Consider the following 18,621-nt stretch of genomic DNA (forward strand, 5'->3'; position numbering starts at 1 on the left):
ACAGATGAAAGTAGGTTCACACTGAGCACATGTAACAGATGTGACAGAGTCTGGAGACGCCGTGGAGAACGTTCTGCTGCCTGCAACATCCTCCAGCATGACCGGTTTGGCGGTGGGTCAGTCATGGTGTGGGGTGGCATTTCTTTGGGAGGCCGCACAGCCCTCCATGTGCTCGCCAGAGGTAGCCTGACTGCCATTAGGTACCGAGATGAGATCCTCAGACCCCTTGTGAGACCATATGCTGGTGTGGTTGGCCCTGGGTTCCTCCTAATGTAAGACAATGCTAGACCTCATGTGGCTGGAGTGTGTCAGCAGTTCCTGCAAGAGGAAGTCATTGATGCTATGGACTGGCCCGCCCGTTCCCCAGACCTGAATCCAAATGAGCACATCTGGGACATCATGTCTCGCTCCATCCACCAACGCCACGTTGCACCACAGACTGTCCAGGAGTTGGCAGATCCTTTGTCCAGGTCTGGGAGGAGATCCCTCAGGAGACCATCCACCACCTCATCAGGAGCATGCCTAGGCGTTGTAAGGAGGTCATACAGGCACGTGGAGGCCACACACACTACTGAGCCTCATTTTGACTTGTTTTAAGGACATTACATCAAAGTTGGATCAGCCTGTAGTGTGGTTTTCCACTTTAATTTTGAGTGTGACTCCAAATCCAGACCTCCATGGGTTGATAAATTTGATTTATATTGATAATTGTTGTGTGAGTTTGTTGTCAGCACATTCAACTATGTAAAGAAAAAAGTATTTAATAAGAATATTTCATTCATTCAGATCTAGGATGTGTTATTTTAGTGTTCCCTTTATTTTTTTGAGCAGTGTACTTTGAAGAAGTAGTAAAATGAGTTTGTAAGGCAACTCTGCAACATGCTTAGTAGGCAGGCTAGCAAAATAGGATGACTACAGACAGCTCTGCAACATGCTTAGTAGGCAGGCTAGCTAAATAGGATGACTACAGACAGCTCTGCAACATGCTTAGTAGGCAGGCTAGCTAAATAGGATGACTACAGACAGCTCTGCAACATGCTTAATAGGCAGGCTAGCAAAATAGGATGACTACAGACAGCTCTGGAACATGCTTAGTAGGCAGTCTAGCTAAATAGGATGACTACAGACAGCTCTGCAACATGCTTAGTAGGCAGGCTAGCTAAATAGGATGACTACAGACAGTACAGTTCGGGGAGAACAGAGAAGGTTGTCTGGCTGTTTGACTGCTACTGCCTGAGCAGAGATGAGATGATGACTTTAATAAGGAATGACAAATAATTTAGTCATCAAATAAAAACAAAGTCAACAAACAACTGGACCTGTTTTCACTGTTTGCATTTTCACTGTTTTGGCAATTGAATGTTCACCATTTTGCTTTATATATTTGGAATTTCCCCCCCTCTCCTTCTCTCCCCCTCTCCTCTCCCCCTCTCCTTCTCTCCCCCTCTCCTCTCCCCCTCTCCTCTCCCCTCTCCTCTCCCCTCTCCTTCTCTCCCCCTCTCCTCTCCCCCTCTACTCTCCCCCTCTCCTCTCCCCCTCTCCTTCTCTCCCCCTCTTCTCTCCCCCCTCTCCCCCTCTCCCACTCTCCTCCTCTCCCCCTCTCCCTCTCTCCCTCTTTTCTCATGATTTGATTGGGTCTAATTGTGTTGCTGTCCTGGGGCTCTGTGGGGTCTGTTTGTGTTTGTGAACAGAGCCCCAGGACCAGCTTGCTTAGGGGACTCTTCTCCAGGATCAATTCTCTGTAGGCGATGGCTTTGTTATGGAAATTTTGGGAATCACTACCTTTTAGGCAGTTGTAGAATTTAACATCTCTTTTATGAATTTTGATAATTAGTGGATATCAGCCTAATTCTGCTCTACAGGGATAATTTGGTGTTTGTCCCATTTTGTGAATTCTTGGTTGGTGAGCAGACCCCAGAACTCATAATCATAAAGGGCAATGGGTTCTATAACTAATTCAAGTATTTTTATTCAGATCCTAATTGGTATGTCACATTTTGGTATGTCACATTTTGGTATGTCACATTTTGGTATGTCACATTTTGGTATGCCACATTTTATGGCCCTTCTTGCGTTGTCCCTCAGATCGTTCACAGCTTTCTGGAAGTTACATGTGGCGCTGAAGTTTAGGACAAGGTATGTATAGTTTTTTTGTGTGCTCTAGGGCAACAGTGTCTAGATGGAATTTGTATTTGTCGTCCTGGCAACTGGAACTTTTTTGGAACACCATTATTTTTGTCTTACTGAGATTTACTGTCAGGGCCCAGGTCTGAAAGCACATGTGAAGAAGATCTAAGTGCTGCTGTAGGCCCTCCTTGGTTGGTGACAGAAGCACCAGATCATCAGCAAACAGCAGACATTTGACTTCAGATTGTATTCGTTTGAGGTCGTGTTTTGCAGATTGTTCTAGTGCCCAATTCATTGATATATATATATATATGTTGAAGAGGGTGGGGCTTAAGCTACATCCCTGTCTCACCCCACAGCCCTGTGTGAAGAAACGTGTGTGTTTTACAGCTGAAGTCGGAAGTTAACATACGCCTTAGCCAAATACATTTAAACTCAGTTTTTCACCATTCCTGACATTTAATCCTAGTAACAATTCCCTGTCTTAGGTCAGTTAGGATCACCACTTTATTTTAAGAATGTGAAATGTCAGAATAATATTAGAGAGAATGATTTATTTAATCTTTTATTTCTTTATGGCAATTTTAATCGCACACTTGTTGTTTATGTACATGGATTTGATAATGTTGTATGTTTTTCCCCCCAACTTTCCATCAATTTGTTTAGCCTCATGTCAAATTAAGTTAAAAAAGCATTTTGAAATCTGCAAATCATGAGAAGACTTTGCCTTTGTTTTGGTTGGTTTGTTTGTCAATTAGGGTGTGCAGGGTGAATACGTGGTCTGTCGTACAATAATTTGGTAAAAAGCCAATTTGACATTTGCTCAGTACATGGTTTTCACTGAGGAAATGTAAGAGTCTGCTGTTAATGATATTGCAGAGGATTTCCCCAAGGTTTCTGTTGAAGCATATATTGGGGTCAAATTTGGGGTGATCAGTCCTTAGTTCCAAATATTGGGAAAGATTCCGGAGCTAAGGGTGATGTTAAAGAGTTTAAATATAACCAATTGGAATTTGTGGTATGTATATTTTATAATTCCATTGAGGATACCATCAACACCACAGGCCTTTTTGGGTTGGTATTTGTATTTTGTCCTGTAGTTCCTTCAATGTAATTGGAGAATCCAGTGGGTCCTGGTCTTTAATAGTTGATTCTAAGATTTGTATTTGTATTTGATCATGTTTTTGATTTTAGTTATGTTTTCTTTGTTAAAGGGCTGAACAGATTGGATTGTTAATTAAAAGGACACATTTGATAGGGATGTCAAAAATACTGTTTAGGTTTTCAACTGCCAAGTTTACATCTTCACTATTACAGTGAAATGTTTTGTCCAGGAAGTTGTCTAAAAGGGATTGAATTTGTTGTTGCCAAATTCATTTTTGGTAGGTTTTCACTACACTACTTTCCTTCCATCTATAGCATTTTTTAAAAATTATTCAGTTCCTTTGGCTTTGATGCCTCATGATTGAGTTTTGCTCTGTTTAAGTAGACTGTGATTTTGCTGTGGTCTGATAGGGGTGTCAGTGGGCTGACTCTGAACGCTCTGAGAGACTCTGGGTTGAGGTCAGTGATAAAGTAGTCTACAGTACTACTGCCAAGAGATGAGCTATCGGTGTACCTACCGTAGGAGTCCCCTCAAAGCCTACAATTGACAATGTACATACCCAGCTTGCGACAAAGCTGCAGGAGTTCTGACACATTTTTTTTGGTTATGTTGTCGTAGTTGTGTCTAGGGGGGCGTATGGGGGAGGGAATGGTGTCACCTCCAGGTAGGTGTTTGTCCCCCTGTGTGCTGAGGGTGTCAGGTTATTGTCCGGTTCTGGCGTTTAGGTCGCCACAGACTAGTACATGTCCCTGGGCCTGGAAATGGTTGATCTCCCCCTCTAGGATGGAGAAGCTGTTTTCATTAAAGTACAGGGATTCTATTGGGGATTCTATTGGGGATTATATTGGGGATTCTATTGGGTATTCTGTTGGGGATTCTATTGGGGATTCTATTAGGGGGGGGGGGGGGGGGTAGCCTGGACTGTTCTTCCCCCCTGGCGCTCGAGGGCACCAGGCTGCCCTGCATTATGCACTCCTGCCACCGTCATTTACACACACCTGCCTTTCCTCTTCACGTGCATCAGCGCTCACTGGACTTACGTGGACTCAATGACTTGTGTAATTTCCTTCGCTATATCTGTCTGTTTCCTAGCTCTGTTCCCTGCTTCGGGATTGTTTGTCATATGTCCTTGTTTACCTGTCTGCTGATGCTGTTCCTGTCGTGTTTCATGTCTGTTCCTGAATGAATGTTTGACTCCCCGTACCTGCTTCTCCTGTCCGGCGTTGGCCCTTACAATAGTTATCTCTGTTGTCTTTGTCTTTGTGTTCCATAAAGTGTCCAATGTTGTTAGTAGTGTGGTTTGGCCTCAGACCAATACATGTGAGCGGAGCTGAGCATCTTTTTGGGTCTGTAATGATGCATCTAGCACTGAGATGCAGTGCCCTAGACCGCTGCACCACTCGGGAGCCATCTGGTACTCTCTCTCACTCCCTTTCTCCCTCTCTCTCTCTCCCTCTCTCTCTCCCTTTCTCCCTCTCTCTCTCTCTCTCCCCCCTCTATCTCTCTCTCTCTCTCTCTCTCCCTTTCTCCCTCTCTCTCTCTCCCTCTCTCTCACTCCCTCTCTCTCTCTCCCTCTCTCTCTCCCTTTCTCCCTCTCTCTCCCTCTCTCTCTCCCTTTCTCCCTCTCCCTCTCTCTCTCTCTCTCTCTCTCTCTCTCTCCATTTATCCCTCTCTCTCCCTCTCCCTCTCTCTCTCCCTTTCTCCCTCTCTCTCCCTCTCTCTCTCCCTTTCTCCCTCTCCCTCTCTCTCTCTCTCTCTCTCTCCATTTATCCCTCTCTCTCTTTCTCCCCCCTCTATCTCTCTCTCTCTCTCTCTCTCTCTCTCTCCCTTTCTCCCTCTCTCTCTCTCCCTCTCTCTCACTCCCTCTCTCTCTCTCTCTCCCTCTCTCTCTCCCTTTCTCCCTCTCTCTCCCTCTCTCTCTCTCTCTCTCTCTCTCTCTCTCTCTCTCTCTCTCTCTCTCTCTCTCTCCCCCTTTCTCCCTCTCTCTCTCTCTCCCTCTCTCTCACTCCCTCTCTCTCTGTCCCTCTCTCTCTCCCTTTCTCCCTCTCTCTCCCTCTCTCTCTCCCTTTCTCCCTCTCCCTCTCTCTCTCTCTCTCTCTCTCCATTTATCCCTCTCTCTCCCTCTCCCTCTCTCTCTCTCCCTTTCTCCCTCTCTCCCTCTCTCTCTCTCCCTCTCTCTCTCTCTCTCTCTCTCTCTCTCCCTTTCTCTCTCTCTCTCTCTCTCTCTCTCTCTCTCTCTCTCTCTCTCTCTCTCTCTGTCTGTTGTATTGTTAATAGAACATCCTTCAGAGACAGGAAAATATCCCATTATAATCCATCATTAGTAAGCTATTTCCTTTGACACAGAAAATCTAAACAGGAGCACAAAGGCAGTGTAGCTGTTTAGACAGTGTTGTGGATCGAAGCGTTAGACAATTGTTATTAGATCACCTCTGTAGTGGCAGCAGCATTGTTTACATTCAATGGGGAGTGCAGTCAGTGAAATAAATAGTGGATATATTTATCTGAGCCTTTAGCCTGTCTCTGCAGCTATTCATGGCCCATTTGTGCATTCATGGTATAAATATGCCATGAAAAACAACTCTATTTTTATGTTTGCTACAATGAAGACATCTACTGCAGGATGTAAAATCACAGTTCCCAGTGTGTTGTATTTCGTCAGCTTCTGTCTTCCCACTACGCCCTCTGTCTGAGAGACAATTACCCCTGCTAATCAAGAGCTAACGAAACACCTCCTCTAGCTCCAATAGCAGCGCTAATTCAATTAGTCAAGTCGAAATAACTCGTCCATTTAAATGCATGGAAAAATACAGAGGACGGAGTCAGTGGATTGGCAGAAGGAGTAGAGATGCAGAGCACACTCAATGAAAGCTTGGACTGATCCATTTAAGGGACTGAGAGGGGTGACGAGGTTCGGAGCATAGTGGTTTGACCCTGGATGATGGTGTTGACAGTGATAATGACTACTTCATTGTGTGCCTTCACTACTCCGTCTATACTGAACACCTTCGTATTTGATGTCATACATTAAGGCGAGACTACAAACTATGTGTAAATATGTTTTTCACACAATTACAGCATACCTGATTAACATTTAAATTCCCTACCGACATGTTAACTGACAGCTGTGCTCTGAAGACTGTAACATGAGCTGTACTCAAACAGACACAGGTTCTAATATGACTTTAGGGACAATTTCACGTTGGAATCTTTCATTGGCTTAAATCAGTCAGACATCCGTCTTAATTATACACAAACAGACCCCACAGAGCCCCAGGACAGCAACACAATTAGACCCAACCAAATCATGAGAAAAGAGGGAGAGAAGGAGAGGGGGAGAGGAGAAGAGGGGGAGAGGAGAGGGAGAGAAGAGGGGGAGAGGAGAGGGAAAGAGAGAGAGGGGGAGAGAAGGAGAGGGGGAGAAAAGGAGAGGGGAGAGGAGAGGGGGAGAAGGGGTGGAAGTTCCAAATTCTAAAGGCAAAATGGTGAACATTCAATTGACAAAACACTGAAAATGAAAACAGTGAAAACAGGTCCAGTTGTGTTTTCAAACAGATACAGATGTCTTATAGCCTTATGTCTCTGTTCTGTCTCTCCTCATAGTGTACTAGTCTTATGAAGAACACCCCATCTCTTCTGCAGACAGAGTTCTGTCTCTCTTTATCTAAAATAGATGCTATATCATCTGTTTCTGGATTTCTCTCTTTCTCTTTCTCTCTCTCTCTCCATGATTCCCCTCTCTCTCTCTCTCTCTCTCTCTCTCTCTCTCTCTCTCTCTCTCTCTCTCTCCATGATTCCTCTCTCTCTCTCTCTCTCCATGATTCCTCTCTCTCTCTCCATGATTCCTCTCTCTCTCTCTCTCTCTCTCCATGATTCCTCTCTCTCTCTCTCTCTCTCTCCATAATTCATCTCTCTCTCTCTCTCCATGATTCCTCTCTCTCTCTCTCTCTCTCTCTCTCTCTCTCTCTCTCTCTCTATGATTCCTCTCTCTCTCTCTCTCTCATCTATGCACACTCCCTGACACCTGTAACAGTGACAGTAGCCCCTCAGTACTAAAGGAATAAGGTCTAATCTCTTGGTTACCAGACAGTACAGAGGACGGAGTAGTGAAGAGAGAAGGCAGAGAGAACACGCATACCTCCAGATTCAAATCTCTTATAATGTGTCTGCACTGTATTCTGGACCATTTGATGTCTTGGCAGTTAGGTATCTCACTGGATTTAGGATTATATTCATTTCATATTTGACTTGAACAGGAATAGGTAATAATCTCTTCTGGGCTGTTCTTATCATATTTGAGTAATGATTTGGTTTATTGAATACCTTAGTGCCCACAAAGCTATCACCTTGTAATATTATTGATTATGTTGCCATATGTTTACTATCTACAGTTTCAAGAAAAAGTATGTGAACCCTTTGGAATTACCTTGATTTCTGCATAAATTGGTCATCACATTTGATCTGATCTTCATCTAAGTCACAGCAATAGACAAACACAGTTTTCTTAATTAAACTAATAACACACAAACACTTATACGTTTTCATGTCTTTATTGAACACACCGTGTAAACACTCACAGTGGAGGGTGGGAAAAGTGTGAACCCTTGGATTTAATAACTGGTTGACACTCCTTTGGCAGCAATAAACTCCACCAAACTGTAGTTGGGGATAAGACCTGCACAACGGTCAGGAGTTATTTTGGACCATGCATCTTTACGATACTGTTTCAGTTCAGCAATATTCTTAAGATGTCTGGTGTGAACCTCTCTCGAGGTCATGCCACAGCATTTTAAATTGGGTTGAGGTCAGGACTCTTATTTTCATCTGTTGAAGCCATTCTGCTGTTGATTTACTTCTGTGTTTTGGGTTCGTCCTGTTGAGCTTCAATTGGCGGACAGATGACCTTACATTCTCCTGAAAAATGTCTTGATAAACTTGGGAATTCATTTTTCCGTCGTTGATAGCAAGCTGTCCAGGCCCTGAGGCAGCAAAGCAGCCCCAAACCATGATGCTCCCTCCACCATACTTTACAGTTGGGATGAGGTTTTGATGTTGGTGTGCTGTGTCTTTTTTCTCCACACATAGTGTTGTGTGTTCCTTCCACACCACTCAACTGTAGTTTAATCTGTCCACAGAATATTTAGTAAAAAGCGTTGTGGAACATCCAGGTGCTCTTTTGCGAAATTTAGACATGCAGCAATGTTTTCTTTGGACAGCAGTGGCTTCTTCCGTGGTGTCTCATGACCTCTCATGACCCCCGTTCTTGTTTAGTGTTTGACGTATCGTAGACTCGTTAACAGAGATGTTAGCATGTTCCAGAGATCTCTGTAAGTCTTTAGCTGACACTCAAGGATTCTTCTTAACCTCATTGAGCATTCTGTGCTGTGCTCTTGCAGTCATCTTTGCAGGACAGCCACTCCTAGGGGGAGTAGCAACAGTGCTGAACTTTCTCCATTTATAGACAATTTGTCTTACCGTGGACTGATGAACATCAAGGCTTTTAGAGATACCTTTGTAACCCTTTCCCCAGCTTTATGCAAGTCAACAATTCTTAATCTTTGGTCTTCTGAGATCTCTTTTGTTCGAGGCATGGTTCACACCAGGCAATGCTTCTTGTGAATAGCAAACTGAAATTGTGTGTGTGTTTTTTATAGGGCAAGGCAGCTCTAACCAACATCTCCAATCTCGTCTCATTCATTGGACTCCAGGTTAGCTGACTCCTGACTCTAATTAGCTTTTCGAGAAGTCATTAACCTCGGAGTTCACATACTTTTTCCAACCTACACTGTGAAAGTTTAAATAATGTAGAATAATATAGACCAAAAAAATACTAGAATTTGTATGTTATTAGTTTAAGCAGACTATGTTTGTCTATTGTTGTGACTAAGATGAAGATCAAATCAAATTGTATGACTAATTTATGCAGAAATCAAGGTCATTCCAAAGAGTTCTCATCATTTTTCATGCCTCTGTAATACCATCATAATCATTTCACAGAGAATGTGTTTGAGTTAGACCAAGCTTTTGGTATTTCCCCTGTGATTTCTGAGAGCACGTATTGCACACACATACTCACAGGGACAGCCAGTGATGTGCAGGCCGGGTCGTAATGCTCAGCTGCTAGTGCTGATGGGTTGTTTGTGTCTTGTAGGCTGGTCAGCTGGCAGACTGATGGATACTGATAGAGCTGAGTGGTGGCCAACCCCTCCATCCTTTCTCTGTGGCTACACACGCACATGCAGGCGCGCACACACACACACACACACACACACACACACACACACACACACACACACACACACACACACACACACACACACACACACACACACACACACACACACACTCTTTTTCCTTCTCATCGTCCTTCTGATCCCCCCTTCCCTCCCCCTCCTCCTGCTGTTTTTCCTCTCTCTCCTGCTCCTGCCTCCTCTCTCTCCTGCCTCCTCTCTCTCCTGCCTCCTCTCTCTCCTGCCTCCTCTCTCTACTTCCTCCTCTCTCTCCTGCCTCCTCTCTCTCCTGCCTCCTCTCTCTCCTGCCTCCTCTCTCTACTGCATCCTCTCTCTCCTGCCTCCTCTCTCTACTTCCTCCTCTCTCTCCTGCCTCCTCTCTCTCCTGCCTCCTCTCTCTACTGCCTTCTCTCTCACTTGCCTCTCTCCCCTGCCTCCTCTCTCTCCTGCCTACTCTCTTTCCTGGTTCCTCTCTCCCCTGCCTCCTCTCTTCCCTGCCACCTCTCCTTCCTGCCTCCTCTCTTACCTGCCTCCTCTCTTCCCTGCTTCCTCTCTCTCCTGCCTCCTCTCTCTCCTGCCTCCTCTCTCCCCTTCCTCCATTCTCTCCTGCCTACTCTCTCTCCTGCCTCCTCTCTCTCCTGCCTCCTCTCTTCCCTGCTTCCTCTCTTCCCTGGCTCCTCTCTCTCCTGCCTCCTCTCTCCCCTGCCTCCTCTCTTCCCTGGCTCCTCTCTTCCCTGCTTCCTCTCTCTCCTGCCTCCTCTCTCTCCTGCCTCCTCTCTCCCCTGCCACCTCTCTTCCCTGCCTCCTTTCTTCCCTGCCTCCTCTCTCTCCTGCCTCCTCTCTTCCCTGCCTCCTCTCTTCCCTGCCTCCTCTCTTCCCTGGCTCCTCTCTTCCCTGCTTCCTCTCTCTCCTGCCTCCTCTCTCCCCTGCCTCCTCTCTTCCCTGCCTCCTCTCTCTCCTGCCTCCTCTCTCTCCTGCCTCCTCTCTCTCCTTCCGCCAGATATGTGCATGTGTGATAGCTCTATTTCCTATCCTTTAGGCCATTGGGAAGGTGAAGTCAAGGCTTCCTCATAAAACACGCTGAGGAGAGGCTCAGAAAACTTCTTAGCTCTGAAGAGGAAATAAAAAAATGCTGAGAGGGTTTCCACTTATCCTCTCTTACGCATGATCTAAAGCTGATATACAACTTTGTACTCTGAATCAGATTTTAAAACGTGTTTGGTATAGTTCAGCCTACCTGGTTCTTATCGTAAAAGGAGTTATTATTGTCCCTTCGTATCTTCCTGATATGAAGTTGAATTATAGAGTATATTCTGTTTCAGATTTATTGTATCTGCTGATAAACAGTACAATGTTCCCTCGAGTAGTTTGCCAGGTTATTATTGTAAAATAATAATTTGCTCTCAACGACTTACTTGTCTAAATGAAGGTACACTACCGGTCAAAAGTTTGGGGTCACTTAGAAATGTCCTTGTTTTTGAAAGAAAAGCTCATTTTTTTGTCCATTAAAATAACATCAAATTGATCAGAAATAAATTGTTAATATTGTAAATGACTATTGTAGCTGGAAACGGCTGATTTGTTATGGAATATCTACATATGCGTACAGAGGCCCATTATCAGCAACCATCTCTCCTGTGTTCCAATGGCACTTTGTGTTCGCTAATCCAAGATTATCATTTTAAAAGGCTAATTAATCATTAGACAACCCTTCTGCAATTATGTTAACACAGCTGAAAAAAGTTGTTCTGATTAAAGAAATAATAAACCTGGCCTTCTTTAGACTAGTTATGTATCTGGAGTATCAGCATTTGTGGGTTCGATTACAGGCTTAAAATGGCCAATAACAAAGACCTTTCTTCTGAAACTCATCAGTCTATCCTTGTTCTGAGAAAGGAAGGCTATTCCATACTAGAAATTGCCAAGAAACCGAAGATCTCGTACAACGCTGTATACTACTCCCTTCACAGAACAGTGCAAACGGTCTCTAAACAGAATAGAAAGAGGAGTGGGAGGCCCCGGTGCACAACTGAGAAAGGGGACAAGTACAAGTGTCTAATTTGAGAAACAGACTCCTCACAAGTCCTCAACTGGCAGATTCATTAAATAATACCTGCAAAACACCAGTCTCAACGTCAACAGTGAAGAGGCGACTCCGGGATGCTGGCCTTTTAAGCAGAGTTCCTCTGTCCAGTGTTCTTTTGCCCATCTTAATCTCTTTTTTTTATTGGCCAGTCTGAGATATGTATTTTTCTTTACAACTCTGCCTAGAAGGCCAGCATCCCAGAGTCGCCTCTTCACTGTTGATGTTGAGACTGGTGTTTTGCAGGTACTATTTAATGAAGCTGCCAGTGGAGGACTTGTGAGGCAGTGGTTTTCTTTCAAAAACAAGGAAATATCTAAGTGACCCCAAACTTTTGAACGGTAGTGTATATAGTCTGCATAAAGGGAAATAAAAGGACATATAGTTAGTTGTTCATAAAGTAACATTGGTCCAGTAATTATTTCAGAAACTTTCCCTTCAGTCGCTAATCTCTGTAGTTGCAATAATGGCCATTCCTCATCAAAGTGGTTATTTCTTCCCTACATCGTCTCTCTGACCTGACGCCAGAAGTCATTTCATTCCATGAATACAGAACCTTTATCAATGAAAATCCCCTGGAGGTCCAGAAGGGAAAAGACAGTTGAGGAGTCAGAATGTATTGGACTCTCCCCCTGAAAGGAGAGGCCTGAGTTTTATCTCCTAACTCCTCTCTGCTAGTAAAAACGGGTAAAGCATCCACCATTTCTTCCTATGTAAATCACAATGACATTCAGCTCTGTGCTCGCTCTCTCATGTCTAAGTATTCCTCATTTTCTCCCCTGGTGTAAATCACATTGACATTCAGCTCTGTGCTCTCTCCCTCATGTCTAAGCGTCTCTCATTCTCTCCCCTGGTGTAAATCACATTGGCATTCGGCACTGTGCTCGCTCCCTCGTGTCTGGAGTGGACCCCGGTGTGTGTGCATGTTAATTGGATTTAGTGTCCGTATTGAACATGAACTGACACACGATACGATGCGGTCAACAAGATGGCGCTGACAGACACGGTTTCCCTGTTTCTAACTTTGCAGTATTTTTTGCTGTTGCTGTTATTTCTTACATTATTTGCTCAGACTTCCCTCAACTGAATCCTTTGTTTGAACTTCCCGAGGCAGCTCTATGTATCCAGCTGGTCTCCACCAAATCGCAGACGCTGGCCCAGACGACATCCCTAGCCGCGTCCTCAGAGCATGTGCAGACCAGCTGGCAGGAGTGTTTACAGACACATTCAATCTCTCCAAATCCCAGTCTGAAGTCTCCACTTGCTTCAAGATGTCCACCGTTGTTCCTGTACCCAAGAAAGTGAAGGTAACGGAACTAGATGACCATTGCCCTGTCGCAGTCACTTCTGTCATCATGAAGTGCTCTTAGAGGCTAGTTAAGGATAATATCACCTCCACCAGACCCACTATAATTCACATATCGCCCCAACAGATCCACGGACGACGCAATCGCACACTGCCCTGTACAGGTGAAATATCTATGTCAGAATGCTGTTCATCAACTACAGCTCAGCCTTCAACACCATAGTGCCCCCCAAGCTCATCACTAAGCTCAGGGCCCTTGGTTTGAAGTCCTCCCTGTGAAACTGGGTCCTGGACGTCATGTGTTGAAAGTAGGTAAGAACACCTACGCAATGCTGATCCTCAAGATGGACAGGGGTTTGTGCTCAGCTCCCTGCTCAACTCTCTATTCAACGATGCCTGTATGGCCTCTCACATCGCGAACTCAATCATAAAGTTTGCTGACGACACAGCAGTGGTAGGCCAGATTACCAACAATGATGAGACAGCCTACAGGGAGGAGGTGAGGGTCCTGGTGGAGAGGTGTCAGGAAAATAACCTCTCAACGTCAACATCAGCAAAACGAAGGAGTTGATCGTGGCCTTCAGGAGACAGCAGAGAGAGCATGTCCCAATCCGCATCGACAGGGCCGAAGTGCTGTAGGTCAGAAGCTTCAAGTTTCTCAGCGTGACGACCTGAAATGATCCCTTCACACAGACAGTGTGGTGAAGAAGGCTCATCAGCGCCTCTTCAAAATCAGGAGGTTGAAGAAATTTGGCTTGGCCCCTAAGACCCTCACAAACTTCTACAGATGCACCATTGCGAGCATTCTGTTGGGCTGTATTACCGCCTGGTAACCGCATGGCTCTCCGGAGGGCTGTACGGTCACCCCAATGCATCACCGGGGGCACACTGCCTGCCCTCCAGGATTACAGCACCAGGTGTCACAGGAAGGCCAAGGTCATCAAGGACCTCAGCCACTCGAACCACGGCCTGTTCACGTCGCTACCATCTAGACGGAGGAGACAGTGCAGGAGCATCAACGCTGGGATGAGAGGCTGATTAACAGCTTCTAGCTCCAGGCCATCAGACTGTTAAACAGTCACCACTAGCCGGCCTTCCCTGCAGCTTTGAGACTGCTTTGCCCTATATGCATAGCAGTGACGGTCAGTGCCGTTTAATGGTAGGGAGGATGATTTTTTATTTTATTAGCATAATGGATGACTGTCAGTCATTTTCCATTCACCCAACTCAATGTAACAGCGATAGGTTTAGGATACTAAATGATACTCAAATGTATCATTTACTAAATGATACTCACACACCCCTGTCTGATCGTGATTAACTAATCGGGTAGATGTAATTAACTAGGAAGTTGGGGCACCAAGGAAAATATTCAGATAACAAAATTAAAATTTTCCTAATATAACTTTCAGATATTTTAATATCTGATCAATTTATTGCCTTTTAAAATGATAAACTTGGATTGGCGAACACAACGTGCCATTGGAACACAGGAGTGATGGTTGCTGATCTAAGCCTATGTAGATATTACATAAAAAAAACCTGCTGTTTCCGACTACAATAGTCATTTACAACATTACCAATTTCTACAATGTATTTCTGATCAATTTTATGTTATTTTAATGGACAATTTTTAAATAAGGACATTTCTATGTGACCCCAAACTTTTGAACGGTAGTTTAAATATACAGTTGAAGTCAGAAGTTTAAAAACACTTAGGTTGGAGTCATTAAAACTCGTTTTCAACCACTACTCTAATTTCTTGTTATCAATCTATAGTTTTGGCAAGTTGGTTAGGACATCTACTTTGTGCATGACACAAGTAATTTTTCCTACAATTGTTTACAGACAGATTATTTCACTTATAATTCACTGTATCACAATTCCAGTGGGTTAGACGTTTACATACACTAAGTTGACTGTGTCTTTAAACAGCTTGAAAATTCCAGAAAATAATGTAATGGTTTTAGAAGCTTCTGATAGGATAATTTACATCAATTGGAGGTGTACCTGTGGATGTATTTCAAGGCCTACCTTCAAACTCAGTGCCTCTTTGCTTGACATCATGGGAAAATCAAAAGAAATCAGTCAAGACCTCAGAAAAAAAATTGTAGACCCCCACAAGTCTGGTTCATCCTTGAGAGCAATTTCCAAACACCTGAAGGTACCACGTTCATCTGTACAAACAATAGTATGCAAGTATAAACACCATGGGACCTCACAGCCATCATTCCTCTCAGGAAGGAGACGCATTCTGTCTCCTAGAGATGAACGTACTTTGGTGCGAAATGTGCAAATCAATCCCAGTTTGCCAGTTTGCGACTGCACATGGGGACAAAGATTGGACTTTTTGAAGAAATGTCCTCTGGTCTGATGAAACAAAAATAGAACTGTTTGGCCATAATGACCATCATTATGTTTGGAGGAAAAAGGGGGAGGATTGCAAGCCGAAGAACACCATCCCAACCGTGAAGAACTGGGGTGGCAGCATCATGTTGTGTGGCAGCATCATGTTGTGGGGGTCCTTTGCTGCAGGAGGGACTGGTGTACTTCACAAAATAGATGGCATCATGAGGAAAGAAAATTATGTGGATATATTGAAGCAACATCTCAAGACATCAGTAAGGAAGTAAAAGCTTGGTCGCAAATGGGTCTTCCAAATGGACAATGACCCCAAGCATACTTCCAAAGTTGTGGCAAGATGGCTTAAGGACAACAAAGTCAAGATATTTGAGTGGCCATCACAAAGCCCTGACCTCAATCTTATAGAAAATGTGTGGGCAGAACTGGAAAAGTTTGTGCGAGCAAGGCGGCCTACAAACCTGACACCAGCTCTGTCAAGAGGAATGGTACAAAATTCACCCAACTTATTGTGGGAAGCTTGTGAAAGGCTACCCAAAATGTTTGACCCAAGTTAAACAATTTAAAGGCAATGCTACCAAATACTAATTGAGTGTATGTCAACTTCTGACCCACTGGGAATGTGATGAATGAAATATAAGCTGAAATAAATCCTTCTCTCTACTATTATTCTGACATTTCACATTCTTAAAATAAAGGGGTGATCCTAACTGACCTAAGACATGGAATTTTTACTTGGATGTATTTGGCTAAGGTGTATGTAAACTTCCGACTTCAACTGTATATCCATCCTGCCCTGCCTTTCTAAAGTCTTCGAAAGCCAAGTTAACAAACAGATAACCAACCATTTCGAGTCCCACCGTACCTTCTCCGCTATGCAATCTGGTTTCCGAGCTGGTCACGGGTGCACCTCAGACATGCTCAAGGTCCTAAATAATATCATAACCGGCATTGATAAAAGACAGTACTGTGCATCCGTCTTTATCAACCTGGCCAAGGCTTTCGACTCTGTCAATCACTGTATTCTTATCGGCAAACTTAATAGCCTTGGTTTCTCTAGTGACTGCCTCACCTGTCCACCAACTACTTCTCAGAAAGAGTTCAGTGTGTCAAATCGGACGGCCTCTGGTCCGGACCTCTGGCAGTCTGCTTAATAGTTTGTGTGGAGGTGCTGACTATCGGCAAATAAACTATAAACTATTAAAATAAAGAAAGTCGCACGCTCCATTTATAAACTCCCAGCAATTTAATGGGTAAGTATCCGATAGTTTATAGTCACTATGGGGGTGCCACAGGGTTCAAATCTCGGGCCTACTCTTTTGTCTGTATATATCAATGATGTCGCTCTTGCTGCTGGTGATTCTCTGATTCACCTCTACGCAGACGACACTATTCTGTATACATCTGGCCCTTCTTTGGACTCTGTGTTAACAAATCTCCAAAAAAGATTCAATGCCATACAACACTCCTTCCGTGGCCTCCAACTGCGATGTCACTTTTCAAAATAGCCTCCAGCACTCTAATCAGCAAATTGAATGTAGTCTATCACAGTGCCATTCGTTTTGTCAACAAAGTCCCATATACTACCCACCACTGCGACCTGTATGCTCTCGTTGGCTGGCCCTCACTACATATCTGCCAAATCCACTGGCTCCAGGTCATCTATAAGTCTTTTCTAGGTAAAGCCCCGCCTTATCTCATCTCACTGGTCACCATAGCAACACCCACCCGTAGCATGTGCTCCAGCAGGTATATTTCACTGGTCATCCCCAAACCCAACGTCTCTTTGGCTGCCTTTCCTTCCAATTTGTCTGTGTAGAAGTGTGTAGGTTGTATCCTCTCGCTTCAAGGCCAGATTAATTTAGCCTCTCTGTGGGTTGATGATTGTCACCTAACTCCAAGTCCTATTGAAAGGCTGTTTTGATGTTGCCGGCAACAACAAATGAAGGGGGGGGGGGGGGGGGGGGGGTGCATTTAGTATTTGGCTCTCTCTGTCTTTCTTATTCAAACACCCTCAGCCACACACAAGCCCGAACACCGTCCCCTTCCATTACATCTGTTCAGTTTTCCACAGGTCCTGTGTGACTCAGTTGGCAGAGCATGGTGTTTCCAACACCAGGGTTGTTGGTTTGATTCTCATGGGGGACCGGTATGTAAATGTATATGCTCACTACTGTAAGTAGCTCTGGATAAGAGTGTCTGCTAAATGACAACAATGTCATATGTTTTCAAGTCTAAACAACGAGAGGTCTCAACCCCCCAGCAATTTTGTTTTTTGAGAGAACCAATCAATGAGCTCAATTTCTAATTAAATATTTTATTTACAAATGGCCTTCTGTCCAGACCAGTGAGTCATAGATCTTCCTCGCTGTGTGTTCATGTGGGTCACGTCAGCCATTTAAATGAATGGGCCGAGGTGTAGTGGTCAATACTGTAACAAGCAAACCCAAGGCCTTTCAGGAGTAAATAGTATTTGTATAATTGAAACAATTTCGAACCAAATAATGGCTCTTGCAGAATGTTATCGTCTTTCAGTGTTAAACACTTGTCTGCTGCCAGTGTCAGTGTTTGCAATGCTGTTGAAAGCTGGTTTATTGTGGGTTTACGGTGTTGTTTATTAACAATTTATTGTTTCTTTTGCTCTTTAACTCCTATTTAGTGTGTTTTCCGTTCTTTCATTGTTCCATGCTGTTTCAGTGTTCCATGCTGTTTCAGTGTTCCATGCTGTTTCAGTGTTCCATGCTGTTTCAGTGTTCCATGCTGTTTCAGTGTTCCATGCTGTTTCAGTGTTCCATGCTGTTTCATTGTTCCATGCTGTTTCAGTGTTCCATGCTGTTTCAGTGTTCCATGCTGTTTCATTGTTCCATGCTGTTTCAGTGTTCCATGCTGTTTCAGTGTTCCATGCTGTTTCATTGTTCCATGCTGTTTCAGTGTTCCATGCTGTTTCAGTGTTCCATGCTGTTTCATTGTTCCATGCTGTTTCATTGTTCCATGCTGTTTCATTGCTCCATGCTGTTTCATTGTTCCATGCTGTTTCAGTGTTCCATGCTGTTTCAGTGTTCCATGCTGTTTCAGTGTTCCATGCTGTTTCAGTGTTCCATGCTGTTTCATTGTTCCATGCTGTTTCAGTATTCCATGCTGTTTCAGTGTTCCACGCTGTTTCAGTGTTCCACACTGTTTCAGTGTTCCACGCTGTTTCAGTGTTCCACGCTGTTTCAGTGTTCCACGCTGTTTCAGTGTTCCATGCTGTTTCATTGTTCCATGCTGTTTCAGTATTCCATGCTGTTTCAGTGTTCCACGCTGTTTCAGTGTTCCACACTGTTTCAGTGTTCCACGCTGTTTCAGTGTTCCATGATGTTTCAGTGTTCTACGCTGTTTCAGTGTTCCGTGCTGTTTCAGTGTTCCATGC

The 18,621-nt window shown here is 44.2% G+C and overlaps 1 protein-coding gene across 1 annotated transcript in view; it reads left to right on the forward strand.

Annotated features, from left to right (window-relative positions):
* LOC139366904 (semaphorin-5A-like) overlaps window positions 1–18,621 on the forward strand; it is a 289,344-nt gene that overhangs the window by 102,172 nt on the left and 168,551 nt on the right. The gene's annotated exons all lie outside the window — the stretch shown is intronic.

Source organism: Oncorhynchus clarkii, chromosome 15 (assembly GCF_045791955.1).
Source record: "Oncorhynchus clarkii lewisi isolate Uvic-CL-2024 chromosome 15, UVic_Ocla_1.0, whole genome shotgun sequence".
Classification (NCBI taxonomy): domain Eukaryota; kingdom Metazoa; phylum Chordata; class Actinopteri; order Salmoniformes; family Salmonidae; genus Oncorhynchus; species Oncorhynchus clarkii.